The following is a 17996-nucleotide window of genomic DNA, read 5'->3' on the forward strand; positions in this document are numbered from 1 at the left end:
TTAGCAGAAGCAACCTTCATTCAAAAATCTAAGGCTCATTCAAGGATTTAAGATTGTACAATTACAATTGATTTTTTCTGTCAAGTTTTTGCATTTGCAATAGTTTCTATAGGTTTCTTGTTTCAAGAGGGTCCAAAAATGACAGGCCAAACTTATTCATGCTACAGATTAATCTTTCTGCATCAATAAGGTTTGGGCTAATGATGATAGAAATACAAATGAGGTGTAGTATCTTTAGGCTTGTTTTGCAAAAAAACCCAAATATTAATTTTCTACACTAACTGTTAGTGTCCAGACTGGAGAATGCTTGAAAACACTAGCCATTGCTGGAAGCAAAATCTCTGTGCAAAACTTGGTTTCATGACATACTGAAGTTCAGATAAATGCCTGGTTTTAGTTGGAAACATGAAGCCTCATCTCCTAAGCTTTGAAAAAATTAAAGTGCAAAGACTATTTATGACCACTGGTTCTGCAACATTGGTTATGCTCAATAGTAAGAAATCTACAGTTCAGAGATCAAGCCTGGTCTGGACAGACCTCTACCCTCATCCCTGGCCCTGGTCTGACTTGAGACACATAAGAGAGAAACTGTGAAAGAAGTGCATATAGCTAAAAAGGTTTGGCTTTTGGTGGAGGACAAATGCAAGATTTACATTAACTCCACAAAAGTCATGGGATTTTGGCTTTTTTCTTTGCTCTGGCAGCTCCTAAGCCTATGTTTTTCTTGCCTTCTTGTTGTATTGCTATGTAGTTATCTGGGGGGTTACAGAGGTCTCTTAACTAAGGTACATTAGGCTTATTCAAGCACATAGTATACCTAAACCTTGGCCAAAATTAGGTATTTTGAATTGCCATTCCTGTCCTTTCCCAAGAGGCTACTTCTCTTTGAGCAGACAGAGAAATTGCAGTGCCTAAATTAAATGTTTAAAACAGTGGCATGAAATCCTTCCTATCCCCCTGCATGTCCATGTCTGGCAATGGTGTAGGGTCAGTATGAATCAGGACCACTCAGGACAACCATCATACAAATAACTGTATTCTTATTTCCACAGAACCTGTTTTTCCCTTCACAGGAAAAGTGTATTGACATAAATCCATAACAAGACAGACACATTTATGAGAATCAACAAAGAGGTATTTCCTCCCTTCACTTTGGTATACTTACTCTTTCCCAGGGATTAACCTCCATTTGGCTTTACTACATGTTGCCTTGCATGGTCAGCTCATTCACACATTCACTTCAACAGCCACCAGATTGCCTCCCATCATTAGTTTCAGGTTCTCTGTCTCTTCACTTTATGACTCCCTCTCCGGACTTGGCTGCTTTGTGCCTTATGAAAACAATACGCAATTCCCTCAAATCTATGTCACAATTCTATCTAAATTTATCAGCAGACTTTATTCTGTTAGTTTGTTTTTTTCTCTTAGAGAACCTCATCATACCCTTTATTCACAAAAGAGATATCATCTCTGGTCCCAAAATATTGTTACATGCAGCAATATATTTCATCTCCTGCAGACCTCAGAACATCAGTAGCGCTCTCAGTGAGGTCTTAGAGCAGAGCTGCATTGATTTGTAATGCCTGCTGCACTGCATTATTATGCCATTATGCTCATCTGCATTGTGCTGAGTACATGCTGAGTCAGTTATGCGCATGAATGCTATTCGATGGCACATCTGTAAGCTGATTTCCAGACAGCTATTAGAGGCAGAAGACATCACCACTGCGAAAGGAGGGAAATGAAAGGCTGACACAGTTAAATCAGCTTCAAAAGTGATCTGGACTTACATGAGCGTACTGACCATGTGTCCTGGTTTCAGCTGGGGTAGAGTTAAATTTCTTCATAGTAGCTAGTATGGGGCTATGTGTTGGATTTTTGCTGGAAACAGCAGTGATAATGTGGAGATGTTTTAGTTGTGGCTAAGTAGCGCTTACACTGGTCAAGGACTTTTTCAGCTCCCCGTGCTCTGCCGGGTGCACAAGAAGCTGGGAGGGGGCACAGCCAGGACAGCTGACCCAAACTGACCAACGGGATATTCCATACCATATGGCGTCATGCTCAGTGTATAAAGCTGGGGGAAGAAGAAGGAGGAAGGGGGGACATTGGGAGTGATGGCGTTTGTCTTCCCAGGTAACCGCTACGCGTGATGGAGCCCTGCTTCCCTGGAGATGGCTGAACACCTGCCTGCCCATGGGAAGTGGTGAATGAATTCCTTGTTTTGCTTTGCCTCCACATGTAGTTTTTGCTTTACCTATTAAACAGTCTTTATCTCAAACCATGAGTTACCTCACTTTTACTCTTCCGATTCTCTCCCCCACCCAACCAGGGGGGAGCGAGTGAGCGGCTGTGTGGTGCTTGGTTGCTGACTGGGGCTAAACCACGACACCATGTAAGCTACCTGTTCCACCTAGACAGCCATGGACTCAAATTTCTCTGCAAGCCAGTAATAGCAGATGTCTAATTTTCACAGGGCCCTTGAAAACACTACCTAAACCCAAGTAAAGCTTTGTGAACTGAAGTAGTGATGGAATATTTTGAAACGTTTGGAGATGTGCTTCTACAGAGGGAAACTCTGCCATCTTCTAACTCTTCTATCTTATGGCTAGAAGACCACAGCTTTTATCATGTACCTTGTCTCAATATGCAAATGTTTGCAGCTTCTTTTTGTTGGTTTCCACAAAAAGAGAGCAGCCACGATAATCTGAGCCTATCTATATGCTTTAGCTGCTGTTACCAACTGTTCACAAAGTTCTAGGTCTTCCCACACCCCAGCTACAAGAAAAGTTCCCCAAAAAATAAACTCAGTACACCTGAGAGATTAAAAGACCCTCACTTCTAAATGTTACTGGAGGCTGGTACATCCTGTGGCTGGGAGTTGTTCCATAAATTAAAATATCTGAACTCCACTCCTGGGTTTACTGCAGACTATCATGACCTTGGGTAAGTAATTTTGCTTTTTCTGTTTCTGCTCTACTGTTTTGTTTTTCAGGTGAAAGATCCCTTGGGAATGGATATGTCTCACACAGAGTGCCCAGATACCACTGCCCTAAGCTGTAGGATCACAGGCTTGACTGGACAGTACATCTTATTAACAAAGAAAAATACTGCAAGTAAATGTTTCCTATCAGGACTTAATTAAAATTTTATAACACATGCTTTTTGCATGAGAATTATCTTTTTCACTTGAAATTAGGCAAAAGAAAAAATGTCCTAAAGCTCAAGAGATTTGGATTGATTTGTCATTAACATCCACAGGGACGTATCACAAGATCTGGTTCATATGCCGCTTATCTTCCTGACTGTTGCACTTTTACAACAGATGGGCTGGACTCTCTTGAGACTCACAGCTATGTTGCATGCCCTGATACAGCTATGACAATTGTTCTTAATCCTCTAGGATACCTCTGCCTCTTGTTTTCTAACGTCTTCTGAGAGAACATCATCATCTGCATATCTACTTTCTGCAGTGATCTGACAATGCAGAGTAGCAGTCCACGTCCCACCTCCTGTTTGCAGAGATTTTGCTCTGAGTTCAACGTTCTGTCTGGTAATTTGTTTCCGTCAATGTCCTTTTGTTTACCACTTAGGAAATGTGCCTGTGACAAACCCATGATATTTCATTAAAATCTGAGGAGCATTAGTAGGAAAAGGGCAGAGTCATTAGGCAAAATTACTAGAAATATGTTAATCTCTCCCAAATGCACAGTAATTTTTTCTTACTGTGACTTATGCATTATGAACATTGCAACAGTTGCTCATGGAACAGGTCCACCCTTACATATCTTAAGGCATACCTTATTCCAGTTCACTACAGTCAACTCCTAAAGCTCCTAAGGGAGAAAGAAATTAGATTTCAAGGCCATTTTTGGAAGATATCCTGAGTGACCTAAAAGGTCTTTTCCTTCTGTGGGTTACCGTCCTGACACCAGAAACTGCAGGGTCTTGGCATAATGGTCTCTATGAAGATATATAAATTGCAAACTGAACAGAAGCAAGCAAAACTTTGCAGTTAAATACAGGAATCAATGCATAGGAACAACCAATATATAGGTATAAAACCCTAGTTTAAACAAGATCATTAATTTCATAGGTAGGGCAAAGTGCTTGTGCTTTAAAGGACTTTCTACTGTGTATCTCCTCCAAGAGCCCAGGTGGTTACTAGCTTCCAACACTTGTTCCCAGGATGTAATCTTCAGCAGTGACTTTGGAGGTGACTGCTCTTTCTTCTTGAAGATCCTGGACCTTCAGAATTTTAATATTAAAATTACATCTTTGTTCATACTATAGTCTATAAAAGTCATTTTAGTACTGATAAGGAAAGTTTAAACAAAACTAATTGGCATATTACTGGGACTTGATAAAAACATCATCATTAACCACAAACACACATATAAGTTGTACAGCCCATCTGCAGAAGCAGATGGTGGTAGCTCACTGAGATGGTCCCTTATAGACATGCATAAGTATCCCCTAAAGCATGTACTATCCTGAAGCAATAGAAGAGCAATAACCATTTTTGGTTACTTGCTTTGGTTATTTTTATTATTGTATTATCTCTGAGGTGCTGGAACGTAAGCAGGTACATTAAGTAGTTACCTTTATGTGGGCCAGTAAAGCAGTAGCCTGGATGAAACTCTGAATACGTGATCTGGTATCATGCCTCTGTAAAAGACAATTTGATCATACACAAGGAAAAGCATAACCATTTCATGTTCTTTCCTGGAGCTGATAAATGAGGAAAACCCATGCTTACATCCTCAGGGACCTTTTTAACTAAAAATAGAAAAGAACAACAGCAACATCACTACATGGTGTGTGTAATCTACTTAAGCACTGTACATGGATTGGATTGTCTCCAATTCCAATAAAATGCTGTTGACATAACTTACAGATATTTTAAAGACTGATGCCAATGTTCTTGAAAGGATTATAAACTATTGCTGCCTACAGTTTGACATTTACCCCAGCCACACGGGAAATTCTTTAACTGTCTGAAGGAGATTAGGAAAAAATCAAGAGCAACACAGCTGACACACTCAAAGCTCATGGAAACTAAAGTAAATCCAGGACAGTGAGGAGAGCTCACAGTACAGTTATAATGCACTCACTGCTGTGGTTACCATGCACCTACTCTAAAGTAGCTCCCTTCCAGTACGATTCAATATTATAACAGTGCAGGCTATACCCTCACCCATGGCTTTCTTGGACATGTTAAAGTGTCTACTGAGTCTAGTAGAGTGTCATGGTTTAGCCCCAGTCAGCAACCAAGCACCACGCAGCCGCTCGCTCACTCCCCCCTCTTGGGACGGGGGTGAGAATTGGAAGAGTAAAAGTGAGGTAACTCATGGTTTGAGATAAAGACAGTTTAATAGGTAAAGCAAAAGCTGCACACGGAAGCAAAGCAAACAAGGAATTCATTCACCACTTCCCATGGGCAGGCAGGTGTTCAGCCATCTCCAGGGAAGCAGGGCTCCATCACACGTAGCGGTTACTTGGGAAGACAAACGCCATCACTCCCAATGTCCCCCCCCTCCTTCTTCTTCCCCCAGCTTTATATACTGAGCATGACGCCATATGGTATGGAATATCCCGTTGGTCAGTTTGGGTCAGCTGTCCTGGCTGTGCCCCCTCCCAGCTTCTTGTGCACCCGGCAGAGCACGGGGAGCTGAAAAAGTCCTTGACCAGTGTAAGCGCTACTTAGCCACAACTAAAACATCTCCACATTATCACTGCTGTTTCCAGCAAAAATCCAACACATAGCCCCATACTAGCTACTATGAAGAAATTTAACTCTATCCCAGCTGAAACCAGGACATAGAGTTATGTCTCATCCCATCAGTATACCTCACCTATCTGGGGTCCGTCTACCCAAGCTGCAGTCACAGTCATGACTACGGCATAAACATACCTTTCAATCAATTCAGCAAGCAGGCAAACATCCAGGGCTGGCTTACCATGTCACTTGTTAGGAGACAAAAACATACACAAGTGACTCAGAGATACTCCACCTCCTACTCTGGAGTCCCTGTTCTCCTACTGAAGCCCCTCAAAGAACATCTTCTGTCATCCAACATCAAAAGCAGTAGTACAGCAAAGTTTTATGTACTGCTGGTTACAGTCAAAGTTATCCAGCATGAGATTTTTCCCTTTGTCTACTCTAACTTAAAACTTAAAGGCTGGGTTTCCCCAGCACCTTGGGACAAGTCAGAAACAATTACTCCAATATCAGTGCAATTACACTTCTGTGAAATAAGAGCTTAAGAGCTGAGAACTAAGTCCTATTTCAGGGAATAGCCTTCAGCAGCTCTTCCATGCAGGGATATTCTGCACAGAAAATTGCCCAGTGGTGCCATTGGCCACAGATATATGACACCGCATTTTTGCCTACTGCATGGAAGAGATCAATGTAAGTCTGAACTACCAAAATAAGCAAAACTAAATTCTTTAATTCACATGAAGCAATCAAGTTGAGAGTTCTGTGAAAAAATACTCGGGGGGGGGCTTGAGTTCATAGCAAGCGTGCAATAGAGCGAAGGTATGTGGTCTGTTCAGGGGAAAAAACAAAGCATCTATTGTCTTTCCAGAGTGTGTAAAAAGATATTTTTCTCATGTTCCAGAGCTAAATACAATACATAGGATTGTTTGGTTCAGTCTTTTACAACACCTCTGGGTATGATGAAACCTTAGTATGCATATTTTTTTTATAAAAAGTCTTTACTACTATCTAGATCTTATAAAGCACGCTTCTTAAAATTCTTAAAATTCCATTTGAATTTCAGGCAGTTGAAAAGTTGAGTAAAATTACATGGGTGCACTTTTAGGCTCTTATCCATGCAAAAGCTCAGTTACAAAACAAATTCTGCATCAAAATTTATTTGATGTGTTTTCTTCTAAAGCCGTTTTTAATGTAATAAACAGTAACATCATTCATGCATTTTACAGTGTTGGAAACCATAGAGATATACTGTGCTGAGAAAATGATACAAACTATGATACAGAAGATGATATCCGAGATGATACAAAACTCTCAGACTTCTACTAAGGAAAAGCAATAAATATCATCACTTATTCTACAGAAATATACAAGAACTCCAAATATGAAAACAATTACCTACTTCCTAATTCTTTTCCAGTTTTTAAAGTAAAAGAATGAAAAAGATGATATTTTGCTTGCAGCATTCCCAAAATGTGGATTCACATTTCTGCAAAGAAGATGGATGGGGAATAGAAAAGAGACATGGAGATGCAGAAGGAAAATATGACATTATTCATGAGTCTGTCCACTGTTTAGAGCTTTCTTCAGCTGATTCTCTCTGAAACACTAACAACAGGTTTTGCTGGTGCAGCTGGCCAAATATTCTCCTGACTTCAGGTACAGCCACAGCAATCCATTTCAGCAAAGGAAAACCTGAGTTTTAAAAGTACCCAAACACAATTCCCCCTTTCACTGCCATAATCAGCAATAATACATTGGTCACTGTGTACTACTATGTTATATTCCCAGATGCCTCCAAAAAGGAGGTGCAGATAATTCACCTGTATGTTCAGACTTCACAAAAGGGATATAAATTTGCATTTTAGCCCTAAAGAGACAACCTTTTTGTCGGACGTACTGAATGCTCCAGTGGCTTCACTTGAAATACCGAGTGTTCAGCAACATTCCTCTTCCCAGGGTCATGCAAAGTTTATCTTTCCAAATCACTCAGTGCATCTATAATCAAACTGCTTCTTGGCTTCAGTCCTTAGGTTTGTATCTTACTATCTGTCACGTTGTTCACAGGTTTAGAGGAGGTCAAAGCCCCTTGTCCTTCACATCTTCTCTTGCTGAAAACTTATCTAGTTAAAGCCATGGAGCTTCTTGTGCATGACTAGAAGAATTAAGATAATTTCGCAAAATCAATGTCAGGATGTTTTCCATAGTGGTTTATGTTCAGCTGCCAAGTGGTTACTCAAGTAGATTAACTGTCTAATAAGTAAAAGGGTTTCAAGGGATACACTCAATAGCCCTCCAGAAGTTGTAAAGATGTAATATTAGAACTTGTAATGATGTCTCTGGTCAAATTCAGTTCTTGCTGTGAAAGCTATTAGGTTAATCAAAACATGAGGAAGCCCACCATCTACTTTTAATTAACAAATTACAAGTTACTGTGTAATCAGCAAGATTCCATCAGGGTTAAAATTAAGTGCTCATCCCATGACCCGTGATCACGATTTTCAACTGAGGCTCATGCAGTCCTCATGCTGATTGCTCATGAGCAATGGCAGCAAATGAAGCCTGGATTTCCAAGTATAAATGTGACTGTGTCTGCAACACTGTAATAATCATAGAATCATTAAGGTTGGAGAAGACCTCTAGGATAATCAAGTCCAACTGTGAACCCAACACTTCCATGCCTCCTAAACCATGACCTGAAGTGCCATGTCTACACATCTTTTAAATACCTCCAGAGATGGCGACTCTACCACCTCTCTGGGCAGCCTGTCCCAATGTCTGACCACTCTTTCAGTAAAGAAATTTTTCCTAATATCCAATTTAAACCTCCCATGATGCAGCCTGAAGACGTACAGATCACAGAATAAACCCCCCATAATCCAGGAGGAAGCAGTTTAAGACCTGCTGCTCCACCTGGACACTCGCAAGCCCCATAGGCCCGACAGGATCCACCCGAGAGTACTGAGGGAGCTGGCGGAGGAGCTCGCCAAGCCACTCTCCACCATTTACCAGCAGTCCTGGTTAACAGGGGAGGTCCCAGATGGCTGGAGGCTTGCTGATGTGACACCCATCTACAAGAAGGGCCGGAAGGAGGATACAGGGAACTACAGGCCTGTCAGCCTGACCTTGGTACCAGGGAAGCTTATGGAGCAATACATCCTGAGTGAGCTCACCAGGCAAGTGCAGGACAACCAGGGGATCAGGCCCAGCCAGCATGGCTTCATAAGGTGGCCTTGACCTCACACAAAAGCTTTAAAACATAAGGTTTTACTGTTTCAGAAAGTACTTAAAAGTGTGTTTATGATTAAGCACATACAATATTTCAGTCCCATTAAAATGAGTGTTTTTTAAACACATCCCTAAAGCTGAATACACACATCAGTAGCTTCCTGATTTGACTGGATTTAAATAAACGATTATTTTTCTGAACAGGGGTCTGAGCACCTAAGGAAAGCAGTCGTGCGGGCAATGGCATCCAGAGCCCACCACTGTGCAGATCTGCTTGTACAGATCATTTTGTGCACATCTAGTTCTAGCCCAAATCTTTGCATAATCCTGCAAATGCCTCTTCAGAAGTCTGTTTTCTTTATATCAGTAACTTCATTAACCTGAAGACAGCTGCTACCTTCTGTAAAGTGAATGACATCTGTAGGCTTAAGACTAATATTTATATTACCTTCAGTGACTCACAGGAAAAATTAAACATTCTTTCTTACAATAGCTTAATTTCTTTGACTCAATTTCAATGCAGAGCTCTGCATCAACCATTTGTTGCAGGTACTCCTCAGGTTCAAGGATGGCTCTGTAGAAGTCTCTGAACTAATTGTATTTTTTAAAGACATTCTTACATTTAAGAAAAGTTAAGAAAAAGGTTACAGTTACTCTCAGTGAAAGGCTGAGAATATAAACTTCATACAGAGCAGCAGAACAAAAGGCAGAATTGTCTGTAGGACCACCAGTTTTGCTGAAGAACTGGACCTTGTCGTGACTTCGTTTTAGATAATCAAAATATTTGTTCAATATAAGGATGAAAACCCTGACATCCATCATGTGATAAAACTCCTGCACAGCACATCCTTACACCACTAGCTTGTTGGGCTCTGTAACTCCCTGAACCCCACATGTGAAGTTCTCTAACATAGAATTGTTATTGTAAGAATCAGCCTATAAAAAAAAAAAAAGAAACTTGCATAGAATTCTTATTCACTTCAAAAGGCGCTTATACATGCAAAGTGTACTCATAGGTTGTGCTGAAGCAAAAAAAATAATTCTTTCATTTGAAATAAATTAAAAAATTGAGGTGCTGGAAGATATTTAGAAATTAAAGGAGATAGATTTTTCAATTTATTTCAGTCACGGGCTAAAATTATTAGATCTGTCTGATGTCTGGGGTAACCTGAAAACTCACCAAATCTTCTGGAATAAAACACTGGTATTTTTCCCCCATGTTCAAAGAAACTGGAGAGTGACACCAGCTCTACATTCAAATCAGACCATGAGGATTGGGCAAAGGTAGCTGTTATCTCTCTATGCAAAGCATGTTCACATCAAAGGAGATTTAATGAAAAAAACCTTCCATTTCAGTAAAATTTTATGAGAACATGAAAAACAGTAAAATCTTTATCTCAGGCACCTTATGCCACCTCATCCTCCCAGGAGCATTCTTCTTTTTGATTGGTTTTACAATATTTTTATTCAAGAAACCATTCTTTTCAAAATGTTAACTCTTCAGTGTTACATGCTTATCTCACTGCCTTTTAAAAAACAATAATTCTGTTTGAGAGATGCCAATGCTTTTTGGTACTCAAGGAGTAGATCAGGTTTTATATTTTATGTTTTATTGGCCCTGTTTTACAAGTGTTGAAAATCAATTTTCAATAATCAATTTTACAAGTGTTGAAAATCAATAATTCTCACTGATTATAACTTGGTTTGTGAAAATGTGATTTTTATTTAAGCCAAAAGCAAATCCCCCAGTTACTTTATAGTGTAATATCAGCACTTAGATCTGACAGTGACTGTGTGTTTTTATTACTAGGGAGTCATTTGGACAATATTGATTATACACAAGCTTATGGTGTATAAATCCAAACTAGTGTGAAGTACAACTCCAACTAATTTGTAAATTCAAACAAAAACATACTGCCACAGCCAGATACAAATTAAAAGGCTCCCAGGCCTTTATCACACATTGCACGATATTCAATATTGCTTCCATGGCTCAGTACTGGGAGAAGTATTCTGTCCTAATGACTGTCATTTGTGACTGCAAAGATAACCTTGAAAACGTCCCCTATCAGGGCAATAAGTGGGTATTAAACCCAAAGAACAGCTTTTCTTTCTAAATTTGGGAATTTTTAAGTCAGTCCCATAATTCTGGTATCCCTCCTAGAACTGGTAAAAAGGTTTTCTTAAAAAAGGTTTTTTTCCAGTAAGAGCAGTTTTATTAACATTAAGGGTTCTTGTATCACACGTTTTCAACAGTCCCATTTTAGAAAAAAGGCATGCCTTTTAAAAACATATCATCATTTGGGCAAAAATATTACTGAAATATAATTAAGAAAGTAGGAATTTTCCAAATCCTGAACTTTCAAAGAGTTTCTATATGGCACAAAGCCAGATTCACACCTTCTAGCTCATCTCCCCATCAATATCATTGTGCAAACATCACCCCACCATCTCTGATGACCAGATCAGCAGCAAGCACCATCATGCTTACCTGCATTTACCAACTATTCAGATGCTGATAGAATGGATGGCTCTGCAAACCCTTTGTGAAAAATAGTATAAAATTATGGACACATGAGAAAACCTTAATTTTTCCTCTGTTAAATCTTATCCTGTTCCTTCTTTTACATTGCTTTTTTTTTTTCAGTTTTCCCAAGAAAAACCTATTAATCTTGGCAGCCTGACAGCATGTAGAGTAATTACCCATTTTATCTTCTTTGCTACAGGCCTGCTCATTAGAGTACCTTTTGGATAATGCTGTTTGGAGAATGTTTATTTCTCTGGAAAGTATAATTATATTTGAGAATATGTTTTTCCACAAAACTTTCCACTGGGAGGTCAAATTCCTGACATTTCTTCATTTCCTGGATTCTCTGTCACATACTTCAGCAGTGCAGATCAACATCAGTCACATCCTGGCATTAGTAATTAGAGGGATGGTATTGGGTCTGAGCGGATTTAAGTGCTCTAAAAAAGATTTCCCTATCAGCTGTTGAATTCAGGAGAGGTATTTTCTTTCCCCTCTCCTGGAAACCTGCCTTTTTGCTTTATGAAAACAAAACCAAAAATATTTCTAAACGGTCTGTCCCATTTCTGAAGCAGGTGATTGTTCCTTTTTTGAAGAATTTGGTTTTAAGTTCAAAGGTAAATTGCCATGGAAAAGGTACCTGCAGGCACTTGCTCAGAGCTGGACGCTTCTGCTGCCAGCCCTAGAAGAGCCTCTGCAGGGGTTATTAAAGGACAATAAATGTTAGCTCATTCAAGACAGAATGCAAGCATTATGCAGAAGTTCTACAAGGAGACTGTAGAAATCTATTTCATCTTTACAAAAAAAAAGGTTAATTACAAAGCCTTCAGAACATGTTTGTTATTTACTACAAGCAATAAAAAGCCCACCTTGGACTCAAAAGTGGTTTAGCACAAAGATTAAGATTTCTACTATTCCAATTTTGCAGCTGAATAAACTGAATTGGAGAGGGGACATGGGGGATCCCACCTGCCCTCAGCGACTTGCATAAGGAAGATGATGTCCTCAGCACCCATCCTGCCCACTGTTCCTGCTAAATGAACATTAGGGGATGCATCCAGCCCAAGGGATGGAGCCAGCTGAGGGGACAGCCCACTGTGACCTGGAAGTCACTAGTAATGAGCACAGCCCCTCACTGTACAAGCTCTTTGGGCACCATGGATCATTCCTAATGCCAAGCACAGCCTTGGCTTTTACTGAAACTTGTAGGGCCAGCTTGATTTCACTGCAGCATTCCCACAGGCTCACCAGAGCCCTCTGCATGCACTCCACAGAGATTATGTATGACAGACTTCAGCAATGAAGTTTTGGGACAGCTGAGCAGGCTGACAAGAGGCACTGGAATAATTCAGTCAACTGATTGACCAAGCCAAACTCTGCTTTTCTCTTTCTCCCTATTTTCTGCTTACATTGCTTCACTGCATGGCTGGGTTTCACAGGAAGAGGATTTGTTTGGCTTTGCTTTTTATCAAAATAATATTTACAAGCTGTTAAATACACCGCTTTTCTTTGTGGCTGTGCTGATACCCATGGAGAAGAACACCAAAGGTAGGTTGGCAGGGGGGACCTCAGCAGCCTGAGCACAAGATGCCTGTGCTCTGTAAAGGGGAGGGTGGGAAGCTGCAGGCCCCGTGTCCACTCCTGCAGCACTGTGAGAAGCTGATGCTTCTATCCTTGTAAAGGTCAAATGCCTCATAACAGGAGCATTAGAAACTCAGCACCACGCTCTGCAGAGCTCAGCCTCAGCCCCATAATTCACATTGCAAACGCTGCAGTATGAATGCAAATCTCGTGTCCTAACAGAGCCATGGGCACCACAAAAAAGTCAAGCGGATTTATTCCTTCTTTTTCTGTCATTGCAAGGACAAAATCCCACACCAACAAAACTAATTCATTCCTTTGATGAAGGCAATAACCAGAAGAGGAAAAAAAACGATAGGAAAAACAAATCTGACCTTATGACATTTGTGACACACTGACAAGAATACAAAATGGCAAGAAGTCCTATTTTTAAAAGCCATCATCCTGCTGCTGTCAGGCTGCACTTATGTCAGCAGTAGCCCATAGCACCCTTCTGGATGGGCTAGCTTTTCCATGGCAGAAAACTGCCTCCACAATATTCACTTGGAGCAAGAAGCTGGACTACCACCTAAAATTTCCACAACCACCTGTGCCTCCCTTTTAAGATCTCTCTTAGGGAAACTGAAGTTTGTGGTCAAAATAATCCAGTTTTCATTTTATATCTGTGTGCTTAAAATTAGCCATGACTGATTCTGCTGAGGACTCCAGATCTGTAAAGGACAGAAAAGGAGGAAGGCAGAACCAAAATGCAAATAAACAGCCAAGGTGTAAATAGGACTTACACACTCACAGAAACACAGAAAGCTTCAAAGAAGTCTTTGTAAGATTAACTTCATGGTCTTACGTTGCAGACGAACAGTTATAAGGAAAAGTAGCATTTTCTTGGGGTCTCCAGGTCAATAATATATTTTTTTAAATTCAGATTAATGAGATCTACTGCACTCACTTAAAGCAGGAAGAATTCTTTTTTAATTACTCAAGAGAAAATCCCAATAATTAATAACCACCAGGAATAATAAATCAGCCAGTGTAATCTCATTTCCATTACCCTTATTAGCTAGAGATTGGGAGATCAAACCCAATTTCATTCTTCCAGAAAGATATATACTATTATTTTTAGCCTCATTTCCCAAGACAGTGAAGTCAATGTACTTGGGCTGCCTGCCTGTTTGCCCACTCTGATAAGTTTTGAGCCTGCTGGCCAATTTCAGCTTAAATTAATGAAGACATAATGGTTTCAAGGATGTCAAAGTCATACCTGTTTTGTGAACAATCTCTGGCCAGGAAGGACTCAAACAAATGCTCCTACTTTGCAAAGGCAGTAGCAATGCAGTGTGAGACCTATTCACCTCATTTCACAGAAATGGATAGTGGACATGAAAAGTTGCCTGGCTGGCTACAGGGAGAGAGAGGGAATATAGAAGGATACATGAGGATATAGAGAGGGCTTAGAGGTGTTGCATGGAGGGGTCAAAGAAACTTCAATACCTAACTAAGGAATACTGCAAGGATGTAAGGATAAACAAACAACTCCAGAATCTACAAGGTTCATTAATTCTACCACTCCTGGAACAATTTGTTACTAATTCTTCACTCATCCTAATGGTTTTTTGCTACACCAATGCCCATGCAATCATCCTTAAGCAACCCAAACTTCAACACAGGAGACACTTATTGGAGCTAAGGGGAGTCCTTAGGCTGGTGTTTGGACTAAAACACTTTGAAAATTTCTGTTCTGTATCTGGCATCTGTATACATCAAAGAAAAGTAAAGGTTACATCCAGACTCTGTTTTACTCCTAATCTGGAGGCCCACTGCCACCCAGCAGCATCACAATAACATCAAGCTAGGCATGGAGCTCAAGAGCAGAAATGGCTTGACTGGAACAACAGGTACAGGCAAAGAAAGGAACTGACTACTTTGGAAAAGCATTCTTCCTTAGAAAGATAACCTCAAAGTCTGGCAGAGTGAGCAGTCATTGCTTTGCTCACAGAAGAAGGAGCTGACCTAGCAAGGTCCCCTCCTTTCTGCTTACAGCTGTATTGCAAACACTTATCCTTCATCCCTTCTTCTCTTAAATTAGATTTTGGCTGTGGCTTGTGCTGGTTTAGCAGTTTACTGTATACTTGTTACGTGCAATCCACAGAAGACAAATAGCCTAACACATGGGTTTAATCATATATGCCTTAGGCAGCTTGAGTATATTTAATAAAAGAAACACCATAATCTTTAGGCATACAAGGGTAGCATAGCAAACATGACAATGCTATCGGTAAAAGCTTCACAACTGTGAGTAGCCATTATAGAAGCCTAGACTGAACTTCACTTTAGTTCTGTTAAATAAATAAGGTGGATGAAAAACAGTGGTAGAGAGAAGATTCAGGAAAACATTATCTGTGACTTTCCCTGGACAAAAAGCCCATTTAGTCACCAAATACCCACAGATGTATTTGTGATATTACACCTGATAACTTACTATCATGGTATGTTTATTTATCATCTATAGAGCAAATTAATATTAATAATATCCAATTATCTAGATGCAAAAAAAAAATTCTTTGAAAACTCCCTCAAACTGTCTCTGAATTCCCACAAACTGGGGCGGACAGTCCTTAGCAAGCTGGCAAGCAGGTCAGGTTCTGAAGTAAATTTCTAATCATCTGATTACAATGTATTTTAGGTTATTACTAAAATATTTACCCAATGGATACAGTGCAACACAGCTTTCTGTCTGCAAAACTCTCCTAAGGCCAAAAATAGGTTATGACTTAAAATTAATAGACACTACATCAGAAGTGAATGTAATGCACAACCTGACTAAGACCAAGTTAGTAAGTCATGAGGTGTCACACTTCTATTTTTAGCAGTAAATTATGTTTTTTCCTGGGCATTGACAATGACTACTTTCTTTATGCAGCAGTTATATAATGTGACTATCCATTTACCAGGTAAGGTGTTTCACATACAATATTGCGAAAGTGTTTACAACAAATACTGCAGAAAGGACGACAAGCATTACCCGGAGGTTGTGCTGGAACGGCAAGCGTTACGTAATCATCAAATTTCTCCCAGGTGCCTTTTTGGCTGAAGTCAACCGGAAAAGGAAGGATGATAAAGTAGATCATGGTCGCAGCATAGGAGCCAGCTATTCCTGCAATCATTTCTATGTTTTCCATTGTCAGAGCACTTGTGGTTAACAGCATTGGACTCATACCAGGAAATAAAAATCTTTGATCAGTCCAACAGGGAAGGAGTAGGCACAGGCCATAGAACATCTCTTAAACCACTGCATTTAGGGCAAAGACAGCACTCACCTTGAATGTTGGGTATAGTCCGAAGAAATAAATGAGGAACAGCCCAGGAGCAGGAGAGCAGTCCAAGAAAAAGAAACGTAACAGCCCAATTGATTGAATCTTACCATTTTTGCAGTTGAACAGAACTGGCAATGGAAAGGTACAAAAGGCCTCAGATGCCAGGAAAACAGTAACAATCCCAGCATCAAGATGATTCCCAGTCTGCCTGGGAGGAATCATTTGGGAAGGGACTGTGTGGGACACAGCAGCTAGCTGGATTTCCTCTGCCTTGGCTTATCACCAGGGGTTGGAAAGCCACCATGAACATGGAGTGAGAAACTGCAAGAAGAAAAAAGAAAGTCTGCATTTACAAACTCACAGGGAAATTCTTCATAAGGACCTGTCACATTTCTAGCTGAAGCCTGCTGCAATATCCTTTTGTGTTTTGTTTAGAGTTTTTTATTAATCCTGATGTTAACCATTATCACATCCTGCTTTCTGTAGTAATTACAGCAGATAAGAGAAATGAGGCTGAACCATCAATGGATGCAAGTAGCACTAGACTTTGGGGAGCTCCAAATCAATTCTTTTTAGTGTGGGTGTACCTTGAGAAAAACAAAAGAAATTTGTTAGAAAACAAATGCAGTGGAGAACGAAATGCAGGTTGTCAAGCAAAGTAAATGAGGACCCTGATAGCCCTTTGAGGAGGACAGGACATGTTACAGATTGCAGATACCTAATCTCTCGCTAAATGAACTGGACCTGGTGTGAACTCAGAGTATGGTGTTCAGCCCAAACCAAGAAAGATCAGTCCCACAACAGCTTAAATAGATGTTAAATGGATTACCTGGCCAACAGGCTGTTTCACATGGTGCTAGCTCATGCCAGCACACCATTTCACATGGTGCCAGCTCATCTTCAGTTGACTTCTAATGTGACAAAACGTGGGCAATAAATTCCAGGATGCTGGCATAACATCCTGCATGACACCCACAGCACTGAGCAGATCTAGCTGCTGTTAACATCACGTACTATGATAAATTCAGACTCATTTCTTTTTGCTTTAAGAAGCATTCAACAACGAAACAGCAAACTGCTGAGATGCTCTAAACCATCCTAGCAAGGATGACTAGGGTGAGGACGTGACCAAGGAGCCCTCCTTCCTTTAAATTCTGGCATTTCTCATAGACCTTTATGAGCTTTGTTATCGGAGACATACACATATGTAAAAGCTGGAGGCCTAATGCACAATGATGTGGTACTTCACTGCTGAAAGCATTCATGTCTCTTGTTTCTACCTCTTCAGAAGCTGAATCTACAACTTCCTGTTCAAGGCACCAGATATTCAAATCCAATAATTTCCCTAGTGTCTCACCAACAATCGAGCATTTTCTGTGCTTTTTTTGTCTATCAGGTTATATTCTTTTCAAGAAGTAAAAACTTGTTTTCCTTGACCCAAGCAAGTTATACAATCAAGTAAAACTAAGTATATCATCCCTAAAATGGTGCCTTTGACAATTGCTCTGCTAGTTACTCCTGACTGGTGTACAATGGCTTCATAAGCTGACTGCAGGTAAGATTTGTCTAAATGGAGAGGACGATGTGTAAACATCTGCCAGAAAAAATGCTATGCAATTTCCCATAAAACTCT

At 40.2% G+C, this 17996-nt stretch overlaps 1 long non-coding RNA gene across 1 annotated transcript in view; it reads right to left on the reverse strand.

Moving 5' to 3' along the window:
- Positions 1–16733, reverse strand: part of LOC142062640 (uncharacterized) — a 162195-nt gene extending 145462 nt beyond the window's left edge. The window contains exon 1 of the long non-coding RNA XR_012662525.1: positions 16471–16733. This is a non-coding gene — a long non-coding RNA (uncharacterized LOC142062640). The remainder of the gene's footprint in view (positions 1–16470) is intronic.
- Between the last annotated feature and the right edge of the window lie 1263 nt (positions 16734–17996).

The sequence above is a fragment of the Phalacrocorax aristotelis genome, chromosome 10 (assembly GCF_949628215.1).
Source record: "Phalacrocorax aristotelis chromosome 10, bGulAri2.1, whole genome shotgun sequence".
Lineage (NCBI taxonomy): Eukaryota > Metazoa > Chordata > Aves > Suliformes > Phalacrocoracidae > Phalacrocorax > Phalacrocorax aristotelis.